The sequence below is a fragment of the Candoia aspera genome, chromosome 1 (assembly GCF_035149785.1).
Source record: "Candoia aspera isolate rCanAsp1 chromosome 1, rCanAsp1.hap2, whole genome shotgun sequence".
In the NCBI taxonomy this organism is placed as follows: domain Eukaryota; kingdom Metazoa; phylum Chordata; class Lepidosauria; order Squamata; family Boidae; genus Candoia; species Candoia aspera.
The window spans coordinates 28,738,085-28,765,251 of NC_086153.1; positions in this window are offsets into that span (position 1 = coordinate 28,738,085).

Here is a 27,167-nt window from a genome sequence, read left to right on the forward strand (position 1 = left end):
ATAATCAATGAGAAGCAACTGCTCCACGCACAATGAGAAGGCAGGAGGGAGGGCAGTAAGAGGTGTGTCTATGCCTTTAAGGCCACTAAGTAGGAAACTAAAGTCATCAACTCTGAAAGTAACAAATGAAAGCCCAGAGCCGTGGAGCTAATGTGCAAACTTGTTTCTGTCCTCTATGGCTCTATCATTTATTCAGGAGGTAGAAGCAGAAGACGGGGACTCGCATTTGCTTGATACTCAATTATACATTAGTGTACATCACTTGGCAATCTGTTCATATCAATTTAATTGGATTTTAATATTGCCTCTGATCTTGTTGTCCAATTAACAGTACTGGCTGGCAATAAAGCAGAACCACACACTATGTAACACCTTTGATCCCTGCCATATGGAGCTCTTCCATTGATTACCACATTTTCAAAAAAATTTCGCTCTCTCAATATGGACTGTGATAAATGGGAGAAAAGGCACATCCCCAATGTGATAAAAATTTCACTTCCACTCGCAACTTCATTTATTTTGTTGACATTCGGCTCTGATTAAGAACAATAAAAAAATCATGCCCTGAATATCATATGCAAATACAACCCCGGGTATGCATCTAATTATGCCAAGGGAGCATTACGGTGACTAGCTTGGCATCGTTTCGGTCTTTCTTTCTTTTTTCCTTCTTCTTCTTTTTTTTAAAGTGACAGCATACACTTCTGGGCTTGTTGTGTGAGGGAAGAGTCACCACGGCGACTGTCATTTAATAAACAGCAAATGCTGCACTGTCACCAAAGCATGGAAAGGAAGCTGTTGTTCAGCTTGTTGTTTCCCCAGCATTGGATATGCTTTTGGCAGCAAGATTAGTCTCTGTCCCTCAACCCCTTTCCCTACACGGGGCTCAAATCTCTACTGAAGATACTAAGAGTCAAAGCTAAACATGTTCAGAAATATTAAGGCAAGCGTAGCATGGAATCTTGCATGGTTTCTCCTGATGCCCTAGAGCAGCATTTCTCAACCTCAGCAACTTTAAGATGTGTGGACTTCAACTCCCAGAATTCCCCAGCCAGCATGCTGGCTGGGGAATTCTGGGAGTTGAAGTCCACACATCTTAAAGTTGCTGAGGTTGAAAAACTCTGTCGTAGAGGTTAAAGACAGTGTCTTTATGGGGAAACAAGTACACCAACCCTCTCCCCTTCCAGAGAGGAGGCTCAACTAAAGTGTGGTTCAGTGTTTGGCATACATCATTCAAGACAGCATGTCAGTCACTGAAAATGTAATTTCATGAATGATATCATTATTTTGGATTTCAATGGATAAAGAAAAAAGTATACTGGGATATAAAGCAGTAAGAAGAAAATGTTAGTGATGGAGGACGTGGTGGAAAGGCTCAAATGAACATTATGCCTTTCGGCCCCCTAGAATCTTAAAAAGGCCCTGGCCCAGTGACTTAAATGTTAGTAATTTAATTGCATAAGAATATAGTATATAGTATGTAGGATTAGTTTTTCTTTAGTTATAAACAGATGTATGTCCCCTCTTTTTTTCTTTTTCATTTTTGCATATATATGTAGTAATGAAAATACAGATTGGAGTAGTCCAGTTGGTACACAATAGTCCTGAGAGTTTTGATGACCAAGTTGAGGTAGGTACAGTACTCTTGAATCAGACTCAGCTCCTGGTGACAACGGCCATGTACCGACTGACCTGAAGGCGTGCACGCATGCACGAGTGCACGTGCGCACACACCCATACACCCACACACAGAGAGGGGGTTTAAATTTGATCCTAGAGTCTTTTGCATGATATGTATATTCTCTTTGTCTGAGTGGTGGTCTGTTCCCTTAGGATTTGTCAAAACAATCTATCAAGACAAATTAGGTAACCCACCCATGGCCTGATACTTGTGTTGCAGTTTTGATCTTGAGATTAACCAGGGACATCCCTTCTGAAACCTGAAGGGATCTCTGTGTTTAGAGTGGGATATAAAAGTTAGGTGGTTTCTGCTGTACTCATTGCATTGGATTAGCTCCAGTATAAGAGTGGAGAGGCATCCTCAAAAGTAGTCTAATCCAACCTCCTCCCAGTATGAGGAAAATCTGTGGTTGATGGCTATCTAATCTTGCTTATTACTTATAATAAGCCGCCCAGAGTCAGTGAGAGTCAGGTGGCATACAAGTCTAAGTCTAAGTCTAAGTCTAAGTCTAAGTCTAAGTCTAAGTCTAAGTCTAAGTCTAAGTCTAAGTCTAAGTTTCAGTTTCAGTTTCAGTTTCAGTCTCAGTCTCAGTCTCAGTCTCAGTCTCAGTCTAAGTTTAAGTTGTTATTACAGAGTTCACCACTTTCCAACCAAGCTGGTATATTCTACTGCCAAAGAGCATATTCAATCATATAATCATTTTAGATGTTCACTAAAAAAGCCCATGTCTTTTTATTCTCTTCAGCAACAAATAACAGAATGGTTCTATCATCAAGGTAGCAAACCTTTAGATGTTTGAAGATGGCTATTGTATTGGCTCTTAATTATTTCTTCTCCAAGTTGAATATCTAGAAATTCTTTAAGCTAGGACTGATCTCCAAACTAATCATCCACTGTGCTATCCTTCTCTGTGGATACATTTTAATCCATCAGCATCCTTAAACCTTACTGGGCATAGTACTTCAGTGAAGACAGAAATGCTACACAATAGGGTGTCATATATTAAAAGGGCTACTTGCTTTTACATGTGCTCCTGTCAAGCCAAGTGTCATCCACCTTGTATTTGTGCAAGTCTACCCAAAGAAAACATTGACCTCTCTTGCAGTTCATGTTGTTAGCTTTGGATAGATTTCCATCTTACATGGATCATCCTGAATCCTTTTTCTGTCTATTAAAACCTTATCTGTCCTTCCCAGTGGATACTAATGGGTAGTAAATCTTTGACATAAGAATGATCCAGACACTGCCTCATACAAAAAGATTGAAGGGCAATAGTGATACTATACAAGGGGAGGGAAGGAGGAAAACAGAACTCCAAAACAAGTCTATGAACTGCTGAATCTTATTTCTGAGTGTGTGCATGTGGATGTCTCTGTGTATGCATGTACATTTGTAAATGGGGTGTGTGCATGTGTAACGAAAAAAGAATTGCTAACAAAAAGTATACACATACGGAAAAGTGTACATAAAATGACATAATAAGAGCAATGTACATGATAATCCATAGACTTTTTTTTCCCTGAATTCATGATGCAGAAAAAGACTAAAATAAACATAATTGGGAAAATGAGACGATGGGGGTTGGAGGTGGGGGAAACCACCAGAGTCTCCGTAATCTAGTTCTGAGCTTTGCTAGAACCTGGATCCTATTAACAAGTTTAATCTTTATCTCAATACAGAGTGTCAGGGAGTATCTAGAGAAGCACAGAGGCTAGAGATGATATGAGTATCCAATAGCTAGAAGGGAAAAGATAGGAAAGAAATGATAAGGGACAACAGTCACCATAGGGAAGTTGAACAGAACCAGGCTGGTTTATCAAGGGACACATGGACTTCTTAGTGGTAGCCCATGATGTTGCTGTTTTACTGCTGCTACTGTTTTATAACATGTACTGGCATTTTATGAATGAAGTTATTTTAAGAGTTCCCACCTTTTGTTTCTGTTGTTATAATGTTGATTCAGTGATCAGCCTGAAAATTGACATACAAATTTTACTACTACTACTGCTCTGACTAGTACTATTATGACTGCTGCTGCCACTGCTAGTTAATATCACATGAAAGCAGGAGGTCACAAAATGAATATTCAAAAGAAGATTGGCTTGATTCAGGAAATATATATATAAGGCTGTGATGTCCCATCATTAATCAATAGATATTATGTACATTTTCCATAACTGATTCTGAGACATGGACATGCAAGTCTTGGAACTTGAATAGAAATATTGCAAGTTAGGCTCCTCAGGCTATCCAAGGTACCTAACTGACAAATGCTAAAGGGTGCAGTAGTTCTTTTAGGTCCCCAGCTTACTCTGTTGGCTGCTAGTTGTTGGGTAGTGATGTTGATGGCTTCTGATGCGAGCCAGCAAATGTAAATTATGGCATAGTGCATATTGGTCAAGAAGTTTCCAAGAAACAAAGAGTTGTAACTATTGTTTAGCCAAACTGTTGGTGGCTTTTGTATGCAGAAGACAGCTGGGCCTATCCGTTACACATGTCATAAATTATTTCTTGACCATTAGCAGTTTTTCTGCATCATAACTGTTCTTCAGGCATATTAAATCAGTGAGAGGGAAGAACACACCAGGACATCTGGGGCTGCCAGATAATTCAGTTAATTTCTATTCCCTTGAACCTGGAGGTGTTAATTTGGAAGCGCAACAGCCAAGTCTGAAGAATGCTAATACGTCATTTGAATGATTAATGCAATCAAGGGAATTGGGGGACCTTTGTTTACTCTTTAATTTTTGACATGGCGAAGCAAAGATGAGTCGGGCTAATTTCCTTTTTTTTCTCCCTTTCCCCCACCCACAAAGTTAAGGCTAACTTTTTAGTTATGTGATTTGGCAGTGGTGGTTTGGGAACGGGGAGGCGATGGGGTGTGGGACAGAAACATTCTGGTCCATTTTTGTTCACATCCTGCTTACAGCTAGGAAAAAAAGAGATGAAATTGTTTGTGATCTGCTGAGCAGTAGCCTCTTGGGTGAGAGATTTTAGAAGCTAGTGTGAAAAATGGATTAAAGGATTCCACTTTAAAAAACAATCAATTAAAAATCATTGTGCTATAATTTATTCATTTTAAAAATGGGAGGGGAAAAGCATTACTGAAATAATTTGTTTCCAGTTTTCAATCTGACTGTTCTATGAAGTAAAAGTGAGGCAGATTTGGACCAAAGGTACATTCTCTATGCCTCCAAGAGGTCACCATCATTCCATTGTAGAACAAAGGAGGCTTTGTATGAAAAATTATCCCTATTTTTTAAAGGCAAAAGAGGAGGTGGATTTGGCCCCAAGCACTAAACAATTCAAGGAGTGCATCTGGAACCCTGCAGTTATGGCAAGAGTAAATTAATGTTTTGCAATTTATCCCAATTGCCTCTGAATAGGTATTGCTCATATATATCCATTGGAGGCTTCACAGAGACTTCAGCAAAGACAGACAAGGCATTCTTACCAAAGTTTAAAGCCAGGGCTGAAATTTGCAAAGTTTTTTTTCAACAAAAGAAAGCGTTTTGGAGGAGTGCCAGGCAACTAAGTTGCCAAGGGAATGCAAAGCTCAGAAATGGATTCTACCATTAACCCCCATTTTAAAGCCCATGGCCAGATTCAAAGGTTCCAGGCTTCCCATTTTACAACTAAGCCTACCACCTCATGCTGCAATTCAGGAAACCAATCTGCATGTCTTGGTAAATAGAGAATTGAACATCAGTTAGGAAATGAGATGCATTGTGAACACAAGACCATAGAAACTTAAGAAAAGTCCTGCTGAATCAGGCCAAGGGCCCATCTAATTCATTATTCTTTGTCACGGTGTGGCCAACCAAATATATTCAGGAATCACATAAATCTGCACAGGGAAAGTAGTAGCTAGCAGCTGGTGTGTAAGATGTATTACCTATAATTTCCTCTTCATCAATTGTTACCTTTTAGAGAAAAAGGGGCTTGTGCTTCCCAAGGACACTGATCTATACTGTCAGGAATGTACCCCCTTGTGAGGGTCACCCATGAGGAACAGGTCATAGAAATGGGGTCAGACTAAATTCATTCATCTGGGGAAGGAAATATTGATGACCTCCAGTATTCTGCTAAGAAAATCAAATGGACATTCACAGTCAGGACAAGATTGACATGATACTGGAAGATGACCCCCCCCTCCATTTGGAAGGCATCCAGCAAGTTACTGGGAAAGAGCAGACAGCAAGTACAAATCGCATTAGTGCTCATGATGTGGCTGAATTAAAGTCTCAAGGATGTCTAACTTCTGATGCAGCCAGAGGCAAAAGGAAAGTTTTGTGCTGCAAAAATATGTAAACCATTGGTACATGGAATGTCAGAACCAAGAACCCAAGCAAAATTGATGCCAGAGCAGGAATATCAGGATTGAACTTTGATATTCTGGGATATCCTAGCAAACTGAAATGGATTGAAATGGGTCACTTCACATCAGAGGAACAATAGGTCTTCTACTCTAGACAAGAAGATCAGGAAGGAAATGGAGTAGAATCATAATTCACAAAAGGGAGTCAAATTAGTGCTTCCTGAAAAATTACAAAATCAAACAAAAATAAATTAAATAATCAGACCAAGATTTGCCTTCTGTAATATTCAATATGATTTTGCAGTGAATGTCTGTCTGCTGAAAACAAGGGAATCCACCAGTTGCCTTCCCTAACTTGTCTTGCACTAAAACTGTATAGTACCACTCACTGGCCTTGTTCTATAACTTAGTTTGCTATTTTCAAAAGGGTCAGGGTAATCTATATCTCTCAGCTGGAAAAAAAATGGAGAACATGCATTTGGGTTCTAGCTTTTTTCTCTCCGTGTATGGTGCTACAATCTTTTTTTATTTTTGTGTATATATATTCAACACAAGTCTTGCTCTCAGCTGCAAGATCCACTACCAACAAAGTAATTCTCTAGTAGCAGGATATTTACACATGAAATTATACTATACTCTTGTATTCCCAGTTCTGAGAGTTTCCGTGGACTCAGTTGACCAACTGAAGTGAATGGCATTTAAAGCTTTTAGCTGAAGTTATATTTTCCAAAGCAGAAAACTAAGATAATCATGAGGTATGTCATAGTAGTAGCACATATCTACATAATATTAGGTACCGTAAAAATATTACTGAAATAAAATCCAAGTTGTCTAATATTACTGGGAAAAATAAAAAAGGGGGCAGGAAGAGTCTAATGGTATTTGCCCTCATTACACCAACTACTTATGGGCTGTATTAAAAAAAAACAAAAAACACTCCTCCTGCCACCTTGATTGCATATGTTTTAGCATACAATTAGCAATGCTTTTCTGCAATAACAGCATAAGCTTTGCAGGGCCCTGGCTTATTTACCACGCACACTAGATAAAAGAAGTATTATTCCCATTGCTCTTATTATTCAATTAAGATACATATCAAGACTAATAATAGTAATAAAAAAGATAATCAGCATATTCTCTGGCAACATAAAGCCACAACTCATGAATGTATAAATCCAGTTGAAATGGGAGGAACGTGTGCAAGATTGCAACCGTACAAAGCACCGAGGAGTGAAATCAAGTGAGAATCTTTGGCTAGATGAGTCCTCCTGTGTAACAGAGATAAAAGAGAGCTGTCTGGGCCCCAAGGCAAACCTCCTGGATGCCGCCCCCACCCTCGTGTTTGTCATAAGCAAAAGCGCTTGCAGCGGTATTTGGCAGAGCAGACCTATCCTACTGTCCAGGGCTTGCACACCCAAGCCATTCTTAGGAAGAATGGCAGCAGCAATGGTTTTGTGCTCTCTTGGGGTGGAGATGCACTGGCAGGCTGTGACGGGACGAGATCTGGTTGCAAAAATTCAGACATTCATTGGATGGCAGGAAAGAGTTTTCTGGACCTTTTGACTGCCATTTTATTTATTTAACAAAATGATAGAGCTACTTTCTGCCAGAAGGAACTCTGGGCAGCAAAGAAAATAAAATCACTATTTATTTATTTATAAATTTATTCACCGCCCATCTCCACCTCATGCAGGACTCTGGGCAGTTTACAATAAAATGCAGTTAAAATTTAAAACCATTTCAATACAACAATACAATACAATAAAAATATAATAAAATCTATGTGGCAAAAGATTTTAATCAGTCCGTGAGTGTAACAGGCCCCTCAAAATCCCTTAGGACGCTGGCCTTCCCCAGGTATAACTATTCCCCCTCCCATTCCAAGCCTGCTGACAAAACCAGGTCTTTAGTCTTTTTCAGAAGTCCAGGAGCGAGGGGGCCTGTCTGACCTCTGGGGGGGAGGATGTTCCAAAGGGTGGGAGCTACAGCAGAGAAGGCATGCTTCCGAGACCCCGCTAGATGGAATTCTTTTATAGATGGCATCCGTAACATGCCCTCTCTGCATGACCGGGTGGGGTGGGTCGATGTAATAGGGATGAGACAGTCCCTCAGGTATCCTGGTCCATGCCATATAGGGCTTTAAAGGTAATAACCAACACCTTGAATTGGACCCGGAAGCAAACTGGGACCCAGTGCAGCTCACTCAGCAAAGGTGTTATGTGTGCAAATCTTGGAACGCCCAAGATTGTCTGCACGGCTGCATTCTGAACCAGCTGAAGCTTCCGGATACTCTTCAAGGGTAGCCCCATGTAGAGTGCATTACAGTAGTCTATATCGGAGATGACCAGGGCATGAGTGACTGTTCGAAGGGCCTCTCAGTCCAGGAAAGGGCGTAACTGGCGCACAACACGGAGTTGAGCAAAGGCCCTCCTGGCCACAACTGCCACCTGCTCTTTGAGCAGGAGTCATGAGTCCAAGAGGACCCCCAAGTTATGCACTGGGTCTGTCTGGGGCAGTGCAACCCCATCCAGCACTAAAGGTGACAAATTCCTGGCATGCGAGGTGCCATTAATCCACAGCCACTCCATCTTACTAGGGTTCATTTGAAGCCTGTTGTTCCCCATCCAGGCCCCCACAGCCCCCAGGCACTCGGAAAGGGTGGTCACAGCATCACTTACTTCACCTGGGATGGAGATGTACAGTTGAGTATCATCAGCATACTGATGATACCTCATCCCATGGTGATGGATGATCTAGCCCAGTGGTTTCATGGAGATGTTAAAAAGGAGAGGGGAGAGTACTGATCCCTGCAGCACCCCACAAAGAAGGGGCCGTGGGGCCGATCTCTCCTCCCCTATCACCACCGATTGGGACCGGCCCTGGAGGAAGGAGGTGAACCAGTGTAAAACTACGCCACCCACCCCCAACTCCCTGAGCCAAGCCAAAAGGACACCATGGTCGATGGTATCAAAAGCTGCTGAGAGGTCAAGAAGAGCCAGGATGGATGCACTCTCTCCATCCCGCTCCCACCAGAGATCATCCATAAGTGCGACCAATGCTGTTTCTGTCCCATAACCCACAATACAATAAAGTGACCATTTAAACAATGAACAATGCTGAGGCCCTGATAAAACTCACTTCCATCCACCAACCACCCCACATCAGGTCTATCAACATGTTGACCCCAGTGCCTTGGTCAGTATGCACTGAGATGGTCTGCTGCACTTGCCTGCAGTCCACTTCTGCCTGCTACACCATCCCACCTATAATGTTGCCTTGGGCAAATGCCCAGGTACCTCTATAGATGTGTGCCAGCCCTGGAGTGTATCACAATGAGGTTTGGCTTGTTTACAGATGGAAGGCTCAGCAGAGGCCTCTTGTGCCTGTGGGCCCCAAGGTGGCTGCTACCCTTTCCTTCTCTATATTTACACCCCTGCTTTCATTCTCATTTTCCACCTCATGACCTAACAAGCCAGACACTTAGAGCTGCCAGATGTTTGACAACAATTTTTGCAACACCAGTCTGGCACCACAGATAATCATTTTATGAAAATAGTTGGCTGGGGAGTTTTAGTTGGTTTGATGGGTCACAAATTGTTCAGATTTGCAACAGTCTCTTAACCTGTAGGTATCAGCAAGAAAATTGATTGATTAAGCTCCTTAAAGGAGGATTCTCAACATAATTCTCCGATTCTTATGTTACCTTCAAAACAACCCCATGAATTAGGTAAGGCAAGAGAAAGTTTCTGGCCCAGTATCACTTGTGGTTAATAGGTTCAAACTCTCAGGAGTTGAACCTGGATTTGTCTATTTCTCAGGTTGGATTAGAAATTATGCATTTTTCCAACCCAAAACAGCACATTAGAGGAAACGCATGCAGGAATAAAGTGTATTAGTGAAAAAAATGTATAGCTGTGTACGACAGTGGGGGAAAACGTTCATTTGAGGCAAATCTGCATACAAAATACAGACATTGGGAGAAATATATTTACCTGAATTTTCTTGGCTAAACATTTGCAAACTAATGTAGAAATGGGAGGAACCAAACTTAAGATGGAAAAAAAGAAATAGAGGGAAAAAATGAAATCAATAGATTTGACCTTCTGTACCCATTGCTATTTCAACACTTTAGCCCAGTGGCATCTGGCAGGTGTCAAAGTGGGGAAGGCTGCTATAACCACTAGCCCATATAGGCTCTTATTGTTGAAAGAGGCAACGAAAGAAGCACTTTAAAAAGGAAACAAAAAGATACTGCTGTTCAGAGCAAAAGAGCCATTAAGCTGATGTTCCTCTAGGGCTCATGGCAGTCTCTTATTACAGTCCAGACTTGCAACCAATGCAAGAATTCCAAACAAGAGGAAAGCAGGTGTTACACATGAACTTCCACATACATCTCTGTTAACATAGTGTCCTTCTCAGTGTTCCAGTTTCAAAAAGGAAGAAACTTTTTTTTATTTTTAAAGGTTTTTCTCCATGCCAGAAAGTAATTTCTGAGGCCTATCTTTTTGGGCAGCTTTCATGCAGAGAAGCCATTGAATTAAAATCTGTGTGGTTTTTTTATGAAACTATGAGAGTTGGAATCTCACTCGTCTTTACAAAGCAAATGTGTAGCTCTCATGCCAAAGAACATCATATCAAGCATTTGCAGATCCTCCTGTAAAAGTTTGTCATGAAACAGAATGGAGGCTTTTTGTGATCAGTCTGTCTCAGTTAAACAAACTGCTACAAAGACAGTTACTTCTTCAGAGATTTACTCAAAGAGATTGAGTGTGATTTTTTTTCCTTATTAGACAAGTTGGAGGTATCTTTAATAACTTATATGATATCATATATCACCAAAATGTCTATGCTGCTTGATTCACCATTAATTTATGATAGTATCTTATTATATGCAGATTTCTGAACAAGTGGATTATTGAATGACATACAAACTTTTAGGAAGGTAGTCTGTTCTGAGATGCCCATCTGCAGGGGCAGGCTGGGTGCAGTGACAGGTAGGAAAGCTGGTACTCTGCATATACCTCCTGAAATATATCCCCCAATCCATTGTAAGGGGTGTACATTCAATTTACAATAGGTAAAGACTTATTATAGGCACCACTAGATCCATTAATATATCCCCCCCACCAAACACACACATGTGATTAGAACTGCAGGAGGCAAAGGGCATGCTGGGAAGATCTACTAGTGGAGCAAATGTTCTTCAAAAGATGTTTGTCTTCCAGCATGTGGAACACAATGGAGCCAAGCAATGAAATATGACAAAGAGATGGATCAACAGTCTCCTTCTATTCCTGTGTAGGTACTGGAGAGAATGGAGCAGAGGTTCTATTGCTTTCTGAAGTCATTCTCTCTCCCCCTCATCCTCTTAAATTATTTGCTGAATGGAGTTGCCTACTTTTCTCTAACACCCACCTATTGTTTTTAAAGCTATTCCCTTTTCCCAGTTCTGTAAGAGATCAGAGAGGACTGTAAAGTTACTGGTCACCTGGTCTCTTCTATAAGGTGCCTAGAGAGAATGGAATTAGTTTCAAGGTGTCAGTTAGGAACTGCCTATGGAACAATTCTGGAAGAATATTGCTATGACATTTCAGTTTGAGTAAATTGGAGAAAATGGATACAGCACAGAAAGGACCAGGCTAATGTTGTGATGGAATGATTTACACAAAACAGCAGTTTCAAACTCAGTTTCTGAGCATGCAGGTCTTCTGACTGTTATCTATTACAGCAAAATGAAACAGCCCAAGTGGGGCTTTTCACCTGAGGTCCCAAATGGAATTTTGTCAAAGTTCAGGCCCTTCTAATTGATGCTCCTTTCTGGGACCTGCTTTGCAATATTGTTTTAACGTGAAGGCAGACCAAAGAAAGTATTTCCCCACAGACTGCACAATTAATGTGAGGAGATCATTGCTTCAGGATGATGGTCACTAGGTCAGATCACTTTAAAAGAGAGTTGCACAAATACACGGAAGAGAGGTTTATTGCTTAGTGATAAGAAGTAAGTATGAAATATCCAGATTTAGAAGTTGCTTATAAGAACAGATTCGCTCAGTCAGGCTGATGGCCCATCTACTCTAATGGCAGACTAGGTGCATTTAGGAAGACCATACCCAGGACAGGAGAGGGATTGTTTTCTTCCACTGTTGTTGCATAGCAGTTGATATTTAAGATACATGACCTGTTATTCAGTGAAGTTTAGAAGTTACTGAGAACCTGGCCTTTGACAAATCTTTCTTGTTTCCCTTTAAACTACTTTAAATTGTTGCCATCTTCACAGCAGAATTTAAAGTTATATTTAAATTTATATTGCCTTTTTACTTTTCTTCTTAGCTTCATGAAAAAGAGGCCTAGGTGGACCAGCAGTGTGGCAGAAGGGGTTCATGCATGTTTTTCATCATATATTCATAAAAACAATCTATATACAAACACACACACCCACAAACACACACACGGTTTAGAAAGGAAGATAAAAACTAATACAAACTAATATAAAGTAAGAAGGAAAAAAGAAAAAGAAGGAAATCAAAGAGAAAGCTAAAAGTGCAAGAAAGGAAAAAAAAGAAAAATAGAAAAGAAAGAAAAAAGATACAAAGAAGTTCCATGACTTTTTTTCCAACTGTTTGTCCATCAATCCCAAAAGAAAGACCTCTGGTCTCAGTGTATATTAATCTTTAAAATCCTTTGAATGAGTGTATGTATTTGAATCTAAACTTTTCTTTTTATACATCCACCAAGCATGATAAAATGGCCCTTCTTCTTGTTCACATTTTCAACATACATTTGAAGTGCCTTTATACATTCTAAACAATTTCTCTGGTGACATATACCAACAGTACATCATTTTATAAAAATTCTCTTTACAATTATAACATAGTGTAAATTTTAATCCTTTCAACCACATATTTTCCCTTTGTTCCATCTGTATATTATAACCAAAATTTTAGCTCACTTTATCATACATTCTTTTACTTCTTCTTCTGTTTCAAATTTCAATAAAAGTTTATACATTTTAGCAATTTTATTTATTTATTTATATATATTTCAAATTTCTGTCACCATCCATCCCCCCCAAGGGATGTTCAATTACATGTTCATCATTTGTACACAATTCTCTTTCAAACTCAGTCTTACAATGTTCAAAACCATAAACTCTTTTGTCTACTTTAAATCTTTCTAATAACTAGATAAGAAAACCATTGGCAACTACTGTATATCCCTTTGCCACCAGTTCTTCTCTTGATTTTATTTTGTAATCCCTTTGACAAAATTCTAATATCTCATGATATTTTTATCACGGAAATTCTCCCCAGCAATGACAATTGTAATTTTCCCCATCAACATGTCTTCTTTTACTTCATTCCATGTCTTAACATAGTTATTTTGAAATAACATACAATTCATATTTGTTGTAGTGATAGCCAGATATTTTACTTTCTTCTCAATGTTAAAACCTGTTTTATTCATCAATTCTGTTTGATCTTCTATTTTCATGCTTTTTGTTAACATCTTCATCTTCCGTTTGTTGATCTTAAAACCTGCTAATGCATCAAATTCTTTTAGTTTTCCCATTAATGTTTCAATTCCCTTTAAAGGATCTTCCAAAACCAACACCAAGTCATCTGCAAAAGCCCTTAACTTATAACTTTCTTTTAAAATCTTTACTCCCACAATCCTCTCATCTTGTCTTAGATCTCTATTCAGTATTTCAAGAACTAAAATAAACAAGAGAGGAGACAGTGGGCATCCCTGTCTTGTTCCTTTTTGTATCTCACAAGGCTTTGTTGGATCTCCATTAACAATTATTTGTGCTCTCTGTGAAGTATAAATCAATCTTACCCATTTTATAAAGTCCTCTCCAAAGTTCATATATACAAAAACATTTCATACTTCTCTGATGCCACCTCTTGTTTTGGCAGTCAAGCCCATGATTGTCTCTTGACCAACTGGCAGAAAGTGGTGCCTGGCCCAGAGTGATATCACCAAAATTGGATGTAGGGGGAGGTGGAAAAGTCCCTTTGGGAAAGGGGAATTTCCCAAAAGAGACAAGCTGTACAGATTATTTTTTTCTGAACTGGGGAGGGGGCGGGCTCTGGGCAAAGTAAAAATGCTGTTGATGGAGGGGAGAGATCCCATCAATCTCACCATTCTCACTGGGTGTGGTGCCTCCCTCAAGCCAGATAATTTTCCATTTGCACACCTTCCTCTTTCAGATCAAAGGCACCCCTCTCTGCAATTTGTCTCTTCTCCACATTCTACAGCCAGTTTTGCCACAGTTCAAAAATAACCTGCCTACTGGGTTCTACATAAAGACTTCTGCAATGAAAGTAAGATCTGATTTTACCCGTGACAGAAGAGACAAAGAGCTAACTTGAAGGAGTGAGTGGTCTTTAAAAAAAATGGTGGGTGATAAATGCAAGGCAGTGAATTTTATCCTCTTGCTCCTTGGTGGTTGGGGCTTGTTTTGTTTTGTTTTGTTTTGTTCATGAGACTGGTTTTGCTCTTTGCAGGCTGGGGTCCATTCGAATGCCGCGCACATTCTGCACAGCATGGGAATTTGCCGAGCAGATGTTTATGTTTATTTCACCTCCCGGGAGGATGTTACATTTATATGGTTTCCTGCCCGTGGTAAAATGGGGCAAGCAATACTGATTCAAGTGGATAAGGGGGGGGGTGCATTGCAACCAAGGAAGGAAAAAGTGTTCATTGCAGAGAGGTGAGAGAAAAGAAATGGAGAATGGAAGTGGGCAACGAAAATACATTTCAAGCTAACAGTTCCTTACAACAATTTGCAGCATAAAGAAGCAAGAGTTTAAAGATGATGTAGAAATGAACTTTGCATCTGAAAAGAATCAGATCAAAATATATTTTACCCTCTAACTGACAGTAATTGGGGTAGTAATCCCAACGTTGGCCTGGGAATGGAGGGTCTCAGGTTTAAACCTTCATTCAGCTATGAAATTCAGACGGTAACCATCTGAACTAGTTGCCATCTCACAGCTCACTTAGCTCAAATGTAGTGCAATATAACAGCTAATGCACTGAGATCCCCAGAGAAAGAATGAAAAAAAAGGAATTTAACAATAGTTAAAAAGTATTCTAATTGTCACCTCCACCCGCCACACAATTTGAAGTAGAGCATAAGAGCTGAGCCCAAATTGCTCAGACTGAGGATCAATTTTTTTGTTAGTCCTTCCCCCCATGCCACCCTTCCCCTTTTCTCAATGCATCCTGGGTGCATATCAGTACACTGCCTATGTCTCCTAGTTGGTGGGATTCGAGCAACACTATTTCAGCTTACCAGGTAGTCTCTAGATAAGAGATCCTAACTTACACTGAATAGCAAGAGCATGCTTGGGGTAGAACTGGGCTTTGGTTGTGCTTGTGCCATGCTGGCCAAAATGAGTCAAAACTGACTGGGACAATCCTTACCATTATCATTTCCATTATCAGAGAATGCAGCATGTGGCATGATACAACTCAGGCTGATAACCTAGCCTGTACCTTTTCTATCTTACTAAAAACATTATGTGAAAGCCTCAATTCATCAAGGCCATGATGGGTGGTAAAGGTCTACATCTGTGGGTCTATCTGGCAACAACCATGGCATATGGAATATTGTGACTTGTAATGTAAGAGGAGTAAACAACAAAAAGCATGAATTTAATTAGGAAAGGTGCCTGGAGTCACCATGTGTGAGTTGGGCAGTCTTATAAATTTGTTTAATAAATAAATAAATAAAATTAATGAAGAAAATGAAAGGAAAGGAGAGGGATGTAATAGAAGGTGGTCTGATCTTGTGAATGGAATTGATTAATTCATGCAAGGAAGTGAAGTATATGTTTAATTATGAATGAAAGGGCTAAAATGTATGTCAGAAAATATGAACTGGTGTCAACTAGCTTGTTGTGGATGGTATGTGAAAGTAGGAATCCATAGAATTGCTTAAAGTTGCATGTTATGCTCTGGTAAAAGGTGATAATGAAAATCCAGATACAAAGTTTGGGAAAAATTTTGCAACCTTCTGTATGACTGTCATTCAAGGGAGAAAAATTTCCTGCTAGAAAGTGCAGAAAAAGTGTTTATGTTATTCAAACACACAAGAATGAATAAGAATAATGCCTGTTGTCTGTATCTGCTGAGAAAAATGACTGTTTTGAATACACAGTTTACGCATACATAGTTCATACATAGATGCATAGATATGGCAGATGAATGAATATAAATGTAAAAGCATGATTGATTTTATTGTTTAGGATGAAAGATTGAGAGAATTAAGTTTCTAAAGTTTCTCCATAGTGCCAAGAGTGAATTTGGAGAAAAAACTAACATGGAAGAAGAGAAAAGAAGTGAGACAAATAAGAGTAAAAGTAGAATGGCTGCAAGAGAAAGTATGAGTCCTAATTGAAAAAAGTATTATAAGACAGATTAATCTGTCAACAGAAAGAATGGAAAATGGATGTAAGAAAAGATGTTGAGGAAGTTGCTTGGAACAGAATAAAAACATTTATATTACAGAATGCTACAGAATTGTGTGGAGTTATATTTATGGGATATATGAAAAAGGATGTTTGGTGGAAGGATGAAGTGAAAGATGCTGTGGATGGGAGAAAACACTTATAAGAGAATATATCTTTGATCAAAAATGATAAAAGATATTGTATAACATATATAGAGAGAGAAATATAGCTTCAAAGATAGTCAAAAAGAACAAGGAATGATTAAGATTAAAAGATTAAGATTAAAAGAGGCATGCCAAGCAATTTTGATGGAAATGAAATATTGTTTCAGAAATGGATGAAGACAGCCAAATAAGGACATTCAGTAGAGTGAATGGAATTAAAAATAAAAGCGATGAAATGATCTGGAATGAAACTGAAATGAGGGAATGCTGGCAGAAGTATTTTAGAGATGTATGATAATGATAGTGATGTGTCAAAGAATGCAGTTCAGATGAAAGCTATTAATGTTAGTGCTCCAGAAAGAAAAAGTTGAAAAGGAAGTTGTGAAAACGTTGAAAAATAGAAAGGCTGTAGATGTGGATGGAGAAATGTTAAAATATGGTTATTTTACTTATAGAATGGCTGTGCAACTTGTTTAATATGTGTGTTTGTGTGTAGGCTGCATTTGTGACTAATAGTTGGAAGAATGCCATTATTGTTCCCAAGTACAAAGCAAAAGGTAGGGAATGCAAAAACAATAGGCCTAAGATTCTGTAAAGAGTGCCTGGGAAGAAATTCTGATTTAAAGGGTGTAAGAGGTGACATTGAGCAGAAATTGAGAAATGCAAAACTGTGAATTTTGGGTGACGAATAAAGACTGATGTGTGTTATGTTTGTATAGCAGCTCAAAAATGCAAAATTTGATAAAATTACATTCATATACAAACTAAATTAATTTATGCCAATCTCTACAATATTCACAATTTTCCACAATAATCAGGAGGAATACTACATCAGGTGATCCAAGGCACTTTGGGAAATATATTTTGGGTGGCAGCATTTTAGCTGTTGCCACCAAAAACATAAGAAAGGCTACAGTGGGCCCAATAGGGATAAAGCAGTTTACAGGAAGCTCTACAGAGGAATTGTCGTAATCACGATCAACTTTATTATGGACATTCTGTCTGAAACACAGAAAGAAACCAATTGATCAACTCTTAAAATATTACTGGTATATAATATGTGAACATATCAGTGTACACATGAACCCTCTGTTCTATTACAAGAAATGTATTTCATATACTGTATATATGAAATAAATTAAAACCTAAAATGTCTCTGTCTTACTAATCTGATCTTAAACCTTTATCTGCCAACTATAGTGGAAACTTCCACCTTCACCTGCTAAAAAATCAAACCATTTCTTTGGATACCCTTCTCAGATTGCTGCACAATTTTTGGCCACCCTGTAAGAAGCTTCAGCCAACTGAACACGCAAAAGTATATAATAATGTTTTTCCCATCCCAGTTTAGCACACTCATAATAACAGGCATAAGCAAATACAACAGGTCCCCCATTTAAGAATGTCCTGGTTTATAGACGACTCCTAGTTAAGAACGGACTGCCATAAAGACTATTATATTAAAAATTCGAGTTAAGTACAATGTTCCAGGTTAAATATACAATACTACTTTGTGTATTATTATGTTTAAGATGTTTTAATGTATTTGGAAGTGTTTCTTAAGTGTCTTATATGCACAGAAAGGTGAAATATACTGTATACTATATACTGACAAACATTTGACTAACTGATGCTAAATATCTGTTCCGACTTATATACAAATTCAACTTAAGGACAGCCTTAGGAATGGAACTCATTCGTAAACTGGGGACCTGCTGTACATATGTACATATAACCCATACTGACTTAATTTCTCTCCTGCAATGAAGATAAAGGTGCTGCTTGAACAAGGTTTTGAAGATCTACAGTGCATACTAATATAATCAGTAGCATAACATTAAATCTGGGCAGAGTATAAGCTCATTGCTGTTTCAGGATGATGCTATATGACAAATAAGCAGAAATATTGAAACTTCTATTGACATCTAATAAGGAGGGAGGAAGTATTTCAAGGTGACATTCACATCTCTTTTTATATCAAAATCCCATATTCATTCTTTAGTAATTTCCTTGGCCTTCCTTAGACCTAAAGAGGTCATAAATTCCAAGAAAAATCTGCTAGGAAGGTGGTTTTATAAGAGGGCCTCCTTTTGCCTATCTTAAAAGCTGATTTTCAGAATTAGTGGTGTCAGCCTGGGTAGGGAAAAATCAGTTTTTTACTGATCTCAAAACAGTAACATGATGTTCTGGCTCTCATTGTCAGTAACTAGACCTGTTTCTAAATGCAAAGCAGCATTAGGCTCATATCCCCGAAGACTGCCAAAATTCTTTGCAAAATTTAGAGTGAAAAATCTCTAATGGACCATAAGCTATAAGGGTGGAAAGTAAAGTACCACAGAATTGCTATGCTCTTGTTTTGACTTTGAAAACTTTGAGGGCTGTGAAGATAAACTGCTCACTCTCTATCCTTGGATAGTTGGATAGCAGAACTCTGTTGCCTTCCTTACCTTGTGTTTATTGACCTGAAAACAACTTGAAGCTATTCATATAATCTCATCTCTTCAATCTGATTGTTATGTATTTGACATCTCTGTGTACTGGGTCTCTTTCCAAAGATTAGAATTTTTGTTTTCTGATTATCAGTAGTAAGAAGTTCCTTTCTGCAGTCAGTGTTATGTATGTATAAAGATCTTCTCAAACCAATGGCAGTTAAGAAAAGTACTGCAAAATCATTTGCATATAGGAGTACAACAAAAGATGGTTTAGCTAGGTATATCCAAAACTTAATGAAGTGTTATTGTTGGGTAAATGTCTGTCCACAAGTGATTCTTTTAATATCTTCCGTAGCCAGAGTTTTCCACAGAATCTGAAGACTTTTGTCAAAATGACAAAGTGAGCATTGCAACAGCATGACACAAGCTCCACCCTTTTGTGCAAGCAGCATCATGATGCACATACCAGGTGACTGAGCTTGAATTGTTACGGCTAGCACTTTTTTTGTCATTTGCACTCCCCAGCCCGCTCTGGGCATCTGGGTCTTTTCTTGGTGTGTCAAATTGAAGCGCCTTTAGAATCAAGAAAGGTCTTGTATAAAGCTTCTTGGATAATGATGACTTTCAGGCAATTGTATGCAGATGCCAGACCAACCCTAAAACCAATTTACTTATCAGCCATACGGTTCTGCTGCTCTAGCCAATCTGTAAATTTCTAGCAGAGATGACTGACCTATAATTTGCTAACAACATTCAGCAGGCTAATCATTCTATAATTTGCAGGTTCATCTTTTCTCCTTTTTGTATATATAGGGATCAAGACTGTCTGTCCCCATCCTTTGCAATGTCTGTTACTTGTTTCAATAGAGGTAGTCCTCATTTACTGACCACAATAGTTAAGTGGTTGCTAAGTGAAACCAAGTTGTTGCTTATGATCTTACTCCAGCTTTCCTTTGCTTTACAGACCAGTGAAAGTCATAAATATGAGGATTCATCGCAAAGTTACTTTTTCACCAACTATGAATGATCACTAAACGAGGCAGCTGCTAAACAAGGACTACTTGTATGTGTGGGTATTGGAACACATCACCTGATCCTGGACTTAATAAATTCTGGTAGGATATTGGGGGAGGCCTATTGAAGGCCTCCCCTAGTCTGAAATGCCTAATTTGACAATCTCCAGCTAGAAGCCATTTTAAAGATCCTCTGTACTGAAATTCAATCTCACCTTGTTCCCAATTTCCACTACAAAATTTGCTTGAAGTGCTTTTCAAGCACTTAGGGTTAAGAGTTTTCTTTGCTAAAGTCACTGGTGATGGGCGGCTATATAAAATAAACAATCAAACAAACAAACAAATCCTAATCCTGGACAAGCCAGTGCTTAGTTTTGCTAGTCATATTTTGAAATCTCGCATTGGATTTTATACCAAAAGTTGACTAATGTTTGGTAATTTGGTGGAGATTAAATTGGATTGCCAACTCCTTATTATTGATATATAAAGTTAGAGAAAAAATTCCTGGAATTTTACAATCTTTTATTTCCTCCAAACTGCAAAAAAGCCCTCTCCACACATCCCTTGGCCCTGTCACCAATACAGAAAGTATCAAAGGGCTCCATGCATGGGCAATATTCAAAGAATATCTCCAGGTGAGGAAGTTTCCCAAGCCTAATGAGGGTCCTCCATCACATAGAAGAACTCTACAAAGGATAGGTCAATCTCTATCTATCTATCTATCTATCTATCTATCTATCTATCTATCTATCTATCTATCTATCTATCTAATTTCAGTCTGAAGGTGTAGCAGAGGTATGTGTGGCAGTTTGTCACAGCAAGGTGGAACATAGTTTCTAGAATAATCAGCTGCAGGTCAGGTCAGGCTGCAAATGATGACATTTGACCTGATGACTTAAATGGTGCAATTTATGTGTATAAGTGCACCATGTGCACAATTATATCATGATACACATGTCATAATGTTGATTTGACCATGGCTTGCTACAGACACCTATGGGTGTGTGAAGAGGTTTTGTGAAACTCTCCTTTGTTGTATTTAATGCCTTCTGACTTTCCATTTGCTATGTGCTACTCCAGGTGTACAGCTATAAACTCCACTTTACTCCTAAGGTCTAGGTTTGCCCAAAGTACTAAATTAGGTTAAAATGTGTCTGGATAGTGTTCTGGCATATTGTTGCAATTTATTTATTAAAATGTAAACATGAGGCCATCACATGAAGCCATAATATACTGATTTGTTTGAGCATAGCATGTTTTGTGAGCACAGTTATGTATTGGTAGTCCAGGTTTAGGCCCTTCTGTACTGTTTGAATCCACTCAGTTTGTAAAAATAGTTCCTTTGAGTGGATCTCTTAAAGGATCCTCATGCTAACAAACAGCATGTAAAACTTCCTCCACTGTTTCAATTTATTGCTCTCCATACTTTTTTCTGAATCATGAGCAATTCCTCCTCCTCCTCCTCCTCCTCCTCCTTCTTTCTGAATAAATCTTTTTTGCTCCCTGAAAACTTGAGAAGGAAATAAGAGATGGTTCAAACATAATGTTTAGTGAAAATAAGTGGCTGTCAGTTCTGGGAATTATTAGCAAAGCTGGATTTGGCAGCAAGACGGTAACCTAACTCCATTCGTAATGTGCACCACATGGGCTAACACAGATGCTCCAGATAAGGTTGTTTCTCTCCAGAAGACGGGATGAAAGAAACAAAGAGAGAAAGACCACTGATCATTTGCATATATTAATTTGCTTATATGCATGCAAAACTGAGCACCAGCCTAACAGGGGCAAGAGGGGAGAGGGAGAAGCTAGCCATGCGCAAGGGAAAGTGTCTGGCCCAATTTTATAATAATAATAACAACAATGCTTTTGAAATGCTCCAAAGACATCTTGAGTATTAACTCTATAATTCTTAACAAGAATCCTGTTAGGTTGAAGCTACTCTCTTTACACTGGAGATCTGAACTGGGCGACCCCAAGCAGCCCTGGAGCCACATACAGTCTCCAACCTTTTTTTGTGGCTTCCAGAGCTACTTTCAAGGGCACTGCTGGGTTTCACTTTCCTGCCATTTGGAGGTAGAACATCCCCTTCTAGGGTCAAGACTGCAGACTTATCATCATTTAAAAACAACCCCAGTGCCCTTGCCTGTCCCCCAGGAAACAGAATCTGCACACCCCACCCACATGGACAATGCCACTCCACTTAAATTATGTTATCAACCTGCTCACATAGCTTGTAACCCAATCACCATTAAATGTGGCTTCACTCACCAAAATGGTGTCACCCAATCATAGATTCTGGGCAGGGGCAGAGTGAGCTAAGGAATGCAAGAAATTAGAATTAAACCATGGAGCATACCTAACCATTTCTAAGTGGGGGTTAAGAGTGGTCTTGGTATACTACTATTCATGCAATTATCAATTGCATGAATAACTTTTAAAGCAAGCAAATATCATCTAATGCAGTGTTTCTCAGCCTTAGCAACTTTAAGGTGTCTGGACTTCAACTCTCAGAATTCCCCAGCCAGCATGCTGGCTGGAGAATTCTGGGAATTGAAGTCCAGACACCTTAAAGTTGCTAAGGCTGAGAAACACTGATCTAATGCAACAAGAAGTCCAGATGGAGACCCCTTCCTATTTGTTTATTTATTTGATTAATTGATTGATTGTAACATTTACAAGTCTACCCAACTCAAACAGCATGACTCTGGGCAGCTACAAGGAAAAAAAAAAACATCCACAGAAAATACAACATACGGAAAACCACACAATGCATTCAAATCAACTAAAACAGTAAAATGGTGGCCAGACTAATTGGGACTCTGTACAACTTGACCCAGAAGCCTGGGGAAAAAACCAGGTCCAGATTGCCCCCCTAGCCACGACTGCCACCTGCTCCTCAAGCAGGAGCCGTGAGTCCAGGAGAACCCCCAGGTTCTGCACTGGATCTCTCTGGGGCACTGCAACCCCATCCAGAGCCAAAGATGGTAAATTCCCAGATACCAGGAGCCCCCAACCCACAGCCACTCCATCTTACCAGGGTTCAGCTTACAGCCTCCAGGCACTGAGAGAGGGCGGTCAAAATGTCACCCATGATGGAGATGTATAATTGAGTATCATCCACGTATTGATGAAACCTCACCCCGTGGTGACGGATGATCTCACCCAGCTATGTGAATCACCCAAGGTCAAGTGATTGGGACAGTATTAAAAACTTTTTTTTAAATCATAATTTTATTAGAATTTTTTAAAATATAGAAATAATAGAAAATGAAATTAAGAAAAAGAGAACAGAAAAAGTAAAAGTACAGTAGATAAGAGAAGAAAAAGAAAATAAATATTTAAAGAAGCGACTTTGGATCTTGTGAATAAATACTAAATAAATATTTAGAAATGTGCTGTGCAGGGTGCAAAGTAGAGTTTCTGTAAATGTGTATAGACTATGTTGTATTTCTAGTAAGATGGGTATTTGTTTCTCTCCCATGGCAAAAAAGAGAATGAGAGAAGACATGGATCTGTCTGTCTGTCTGTCTGTCTATCATCATCAGTGAAAAAATTAAAATCATTATTGTAATTGGAATAGAGATTGACAGTGATATTGAGTACCTCCTCAGACTGCTGTCTGGGCAGGCAACTTCAAGGCCCCCATTGCACACCTTTCCTAGAGATCTTTGGACTAAAAAAGTAGTGGGTGAGGCCAGGTCAAGAACTAAATTAATTTCTTTTGAGTGCAATTAATGCAAATGCTCTGTAATCATATACAGGGAGTCCTTGGGTTATGATGGCAGTTGGGACTGGAATGACCATTGCTAAGTGACTTGGTCAGAAAGCATGACATCATGTGTTGGGGTTGCTTAGCAACAGCAGTTCCAGCAGATCCAGCAGTCCCAGTTGCTGTTGTTAAGCAAGGACTGTGAGGTTCATTAAAGAAGGACCTCATGTGATCGTGACTTCCAACTTCCTGCAGGCTTCCCCATTGACTTTGCTTGTGGGAAGCAGGCAGGGAATGTCAGAAATCACAACCACATGACCGTGGCTTGCTGCGACATTGTAATTGTGAGCCAGGCACCAAGCTCCCGGATTGTCATCATGTGACCATGGGGATGCTGCGACACCCGGAACTCGGAAGTCCTGTCATAAGTCCCCCTCATTCAGCACTGCCACAAGTTTGAATGGTCACTAAATGAGTGGTTATAATCCGAGGACCATCTGTACTTCATAATTTCCCCTTCCAGTCAAGTAAAACAATTACTATTTGGAGCATGGTTTGGATTTCGCCGTATCTAAGGAATTTGGGAGCCATATGCAGTCATCAGATTGTGCACCTTTGCTTTGTCACATAACAGGGACCAACTGTACAGTATAGGCAAAGACACTTCTTCCCACTTTGAACACCTGACTTGAATGAATCTGTTCTTCTAACTTTTGTCCCGATTTGTTGCTCAGCTGAAGGCAGAGCCCCTGATAGAAAGCAGCACAGTTTTCTACAGATACCAGTGTCAACAATTTGAAAACTCTTTTTATAAAGATACAGTTTGGGCTAATTTATATTCAGAGTATGAAGCTGCATGATGATCTACGGTATATATATTTTTAAGTGGTGATTTGAGAACATCATTTCACATGAGCAAAATGCTTCTCCTTAGGCTGATATGTTGTGACTTAAGAAAATTTGAAATACCTGTTAGGGGTCAGCTCTTGCTAAGCAAGGCTTTATATTTATCAGTTAGAGATTGAGCCTGTACTCAGTAGTCTCTGATCTGGAATTTCCAGTGGAAAAACTGATTCTAGCAGAGAATAGGGAAGGAGAAGCAAAAATTTCTGTGAACAATAAACTAAGCAGTGTGTGTGTATGTGTATGTCTCTGTGTGAGTAATCTGACAGAGAAATTTGGCATTGCACAGTCTGCATTTTAACTCCCAGTCCTTCACATTTTCTGAACACTGTAATTAGTTTCCAGTTTGGCATTTTTATCCTTGAAGAACTTGGACTCTGTAAGATCTATTGCCTGTTGAGATCTTAAGTGAGAAAGACTTTACAAATGAGAATGGGAGAAAACTAAGTTCTGTTAATAACATTTAAAAATAATATACCTGACTCACTGACTATGAACAGTGATACATTTTAAACATGAAATGTGCCAATTAAGAACCTGGACAAAATCTACAAAAAGAAATTAGTGTCAAATCTGGCTGGTGCTATCTTTGATCCACCAAATATAGCTTGGTAACAGTTGCAAGGACTCTTGATTTTGGGAATATGCCTACTTTTCTGGCAACTGTGGCATCACCTGGTATTGTGGAATGCTGGTGAAAATGAGGCAGGTCCCAGAACTTGGGGAGTGTAATGATTGCCCTAGCCCAAATACTCAGACTCACAAGAGGCTGCTAAATGAAATCTGATTTATTAAAGAACTAAAGACAAGTACAAAGAAAGCTGAGAATGAGCAAAAGCGCGCCAAATACAAACTTAAACCCTTGGTGCAAACGTATCCCGCCTCCCTCGTAATAGCCCCGCCCGGCACAGGTGCTAGCAATCGTCAGAATTGCTAGCCTGGGAAAGTAACCTTGAGCTCAGTAGATAAGACAAATACATTCCAAAGCAAAGCGAAAAGATAACTGTTCCCATCCTCCCCGCAAAGATGAAACACGCATCCAATTAATGACATGCGAAACGTTACGATGTATCAAAGACATTGAAACGGCGAACATGACATACCGCCTCCCCAAAAATACATCTAAGGACCTGGCTTAGTGGGATAAGCAGAGTGAAAACGGGCTACCAGGAGAGGGGAAGCCACATCTGGTGCAGCTACCCACTCTGGATGAGGGAAATGTTTCCAACGAACTAAATATTGTAAAGTATTGCGAAGGCGTCTAGAATCCAAAATTTCTTTAACTTCAAAGTGTTGCTGACCATCAATCATGATGGGGGTTGGAGGTGGAGGTTGGCGATGCCAGCGGTCAGAAGGAATAGTCGGTTTGAGCAAACTGCAATGAAAAACAGGGTGTAAACGTTTGAGGTTATGAGGCAAGTCAAGTTTGAAAGTCACAGGGTTAATTTGAGCTATAATCGGGAAAGGACCCACAAATTTAGGCGCAAGTTTCTTTGAAGGTTGTGAGGACTTGAGAAACTTAGTGGAGAGGTAAACCGAGTCCCCGACTTGGAATGGAGGGTGGGGGGCCCGCTTTCGATCAGCATACAGTTTATAATCCGCTTGTGCATCAGCTAACGCCTGTTGAATCATTGGCCAGGAGTCAGCCAGTTGTGTTGTCCAATCATCTGGAGTAGCTGCCCCTGCCGGAGGTTGTGGTAGATCAGGGATAGGTACAAAGTCTTTACCCTGGGCTACCCGAAATGGGGTTTGGCCAGTGCTTTGGTGCACTGCATTGTTGTAAGCCACTTCAGCAAACGGTAGGAGGTCTACCCAATTGTCCTGCTGATAATTTACAAAAGCTCGAAGGTACTGCTCCAGAGTAGAGTTAAGAGCCTCAGTGGCCCCGTCCGTTTGAGGATGCCAAGCCATGGAGAGGGCTTGCTTCGTGCCTAACAGCTTGAGGAACGCCCGCCAAAATTGGGAGGTAAATTGTGTGCCCCTGTCCGAAATTAAGCGGGAGGGGCATCCGTGTAGCCTGTACACGTGTACCAGAAACAGGCGGGCCAATTGACGTGCTGACGGAATGGACACGCAAGGGATGAAGTGAGCTTGTTTAGAGAAATAATCTTTGACCACCCAAATGACTGTTTTGCGCTGGCTGGGTGGCAGTTCTACAATGAAGTCCATGGAGATTTCCTCCCAAGGGGAAGAAGGGGCAGCCACCGGCTGTAGAAGGCCCTGGGGCTTACCCACCTTGCGTTTCGACATTGCACACACAGTGCAGGAGGCAATGTAGTCCTTGACATCTTTACGCAATGTGGGCCACCAAAACTGCCTCCGAACCAGGTGCAAGGTTTTTACAAACCCAAAGTGACCGGCGAGCTTGTCATCGTGTGAACGTAGTAACACATCTTTTCTGAGGCTTTCAGGAACATAGAGGCGGTCAGATTTCCAAGCGAAGCCTCTGTCAAAAGTAACACTGACTTTATTCGCTAGCAACCAAGTATC